The sequence below is a fragment of the Pteropus alecto genome, unplaced genomic scaffold (genome assembly GCF_000325575.1).
Source record: "Pteropus alecto unplaced genomic scaffold, ASM32557v1 scaffold226, whole genome shotgun sequence".
Classification (NCBI taxonomy): domain Eukaryota; kingdom Metazoa; phylum Chordata; class Mammalia; order Chiroptera; family Pteropodidae; genus Pteropus; species Pteropus alecto.
In genome coordinates this window covers 6,131,812-6,134,499 of record NW_006440132.1, presented here as the reverse complement: position 1 = coordinate 6,134,499, position 2,688 = coordinate 6,131,812, and positions in this window count along the sequence as shown.

Genomic DNA, 2,688 nt, shown 5'->3' with positions numbered 1-2,688 from the left:
ACATTGAAAAATAAAAAAATGAAAAAACCAGAATGATTTCCAAATTGGAAATGGGCTGGAATGAATTATATTCTGAGTTTACACTATTGATTCGTGGCTATACCTTTAAACAGATTAACGGAAGTATCGATTTTCCTTAGTCAGGATTTGTCTTGAATCTTCAAGAACCATGTCCCTTGCATTGCCTTGTTATGAGGTAAGAATCAAAGGTCAACATCAAGCCAGCTCTAATGAGGTATTGTATATTTTCTGGAGCATGGGAGAACTTGGGCTCCAGAGCAGCTTGGTCCAATAGAAATATAATGTAAACGACGTACATCATTTAAAAATTTCTAGCCATATTAAAATATATGGAGAGAAACGTGAAATTAATTTTAACATTATATTTTATTTAATCCGATATACCCATAATGTTATTTCAACATGGAATCCATAGAAACAATGATTTTTGAGATATTTGACATTCTTTATTTTAAAATTTCAGAATCCTGTGTATTTTATAATTATAACACATCTCCATTCAGAACAGCTGTATTTCAGGTGCTCAACAGCCACATGTGACTAGTGGCTATTGTACTGAACAGGTCAGGGCTAGAATATCTAAGGGTCATGGTCAGAGCATATGGAAATTTACTTGGTGAGGCGCATAGTTGTAAGGGGTGGTTCATTCCAGGAAATAAAGTGATAACTGCCTCCTTTAATTATGCTCTAAGATATTCCCCTACTCTGGAGGCCACAGTACAATAATTACTGCTCCTTTTGTCTTATCATTTTTTAAATTTTATTTTATTATTAGTTTCAAGTATACATTACATTGGTTAGACATTTATATAGTTTATGAAATGATCCCCCAATTGCTCATTCTCTTCTCTGGCTCTCCGCCTAGCCATTAATTACAGCAGACTGCATTCCCTATGCCGTGCTTCCCATCCCCGTAACCATCTATCAACTACTAATTTGTATTTCTTTCACCCTTCATATCTTATCATGTTAACTCTTTTAATTTCTCCAAGTGACCCGCCCCAAACTCTGGGACTCAAAGGCATCTTCTCGCACAAGACTGAGAACCACAGGATAAATATTGAACAAGCCACAACTCAGTTAACTGTTTTTTAAGATAACCGCCCCCCTCATCTGTAGAATGGTGATACTCAGGAATACCAAGAGGCTAAAATGAGATAGCTGATGTGAGTGGTATGATTTTTATTATAAACGGTTAAAATCATAGTCCTTGGCTGTATTGTTGTATGTATGTCTGTGTATAATTTTATATTTCACCCTACCATCAAAGCAGGTATTTGAACTTAAAACAGGCAAAAGCAAATCTAAACAAACAAACAAAAAACTAAGTGAACATATTTGTTGAACCTCCAAAAAGCAAATCTAAATATATTTTAAAAGTTTAACTGAAAGCTGAACCAATCCCTTCAAAACAACAACAGCAACCACAAAACAAATAAAAGACCCTGCGAGTCATTTCTAACTGGTCTGATATTTTTTGGGTCCTTCCTCTTTGCTGCCTGATCCCAGTCACAGATCCCGGCCCATCTTCTCTACACCTATCACAAGACTCCTTTAAGGCATGAAAAACCTATGCACGTGGCTCTCGGGGAGACATAGTGGGATCAACCAAATAATCATTATTTCTTTATGATGTGGATACGAATGCAATGGAACTTGTATTTATTCTACAGAATGTGCAAAAAAATTTTTTAAAAAATCATTTCAGAGGCACTTCCAAGCTACCAGGACAGGGCAGTCTGTTCCCAATCAATTATCACAAATGTGCAAGTACCCTGATTGAGAACTCGCTTAAAGGAAATTGCACTGAGTAAGAATCCATTCAGTAACCTGTTCTACTCTGTCCTGCTCAGAATCAGATTATTTTTTTCCCATTTGAATGATAGGTTATTATTATGTACTTGAGAAAAGATTCGAGGCCACTGAACGTGGGTGTTGTATATTTCACTCAATACAATTTAATGAAGAGCAACCGGAATAGCTATGCTCAATCTCCTTTGCTTAAACAACCAACAGCACATGCAAGGGCTAAGCGGGCCTAGTCTACCATGCTCCAGTGAAAAATTTCATGGGCTTTGGAGTGAGGTATACCTGGTTCATATTCTACTTTTCCTCCTTACGCTCTTAGTTTTTCCATCAGTAAAATAGAGATAATCGTGGCTGCCCAACAAGAGGTAAAATGCGGTCATATAAGTAACTTCTTGGCACATAGAAAGCGCTCAATAAATATTTTCCCTTTCCAGTTGCCAAGCCAGAATTCCCTTCCCAAGCTCATCTTTCGAATAATTACTAGGCATTTTCCAACTGGCACAGTGGGTGATAAATTTATTGACCTTATATAAATCATAACCAACTTTATTACAGCAACCCTAGAAAGGCTTCCCACAGGCTGGTAGCCAACAGTCAAACCACCACCAAACTAGAAGATTTTTCTGCTCTTGTCCCTAAATTAGTGATTAGATACTATCAGCTCCTATGACTGTAACGTCAGCAGTATGTAATCTACCACATCTAACTCTAAGGGCTCTGCCAGTTCAAGTGCCCCATAATTTGAAGACTCAACAATCTAGTCTTGGATTCCAGGAGTTTCTGGCCAATTCTCTAACCTGACTCTATAAGAGATCATCACCGTAACCCACACTTAAATCTCTCAGGTCCCTTGACCTT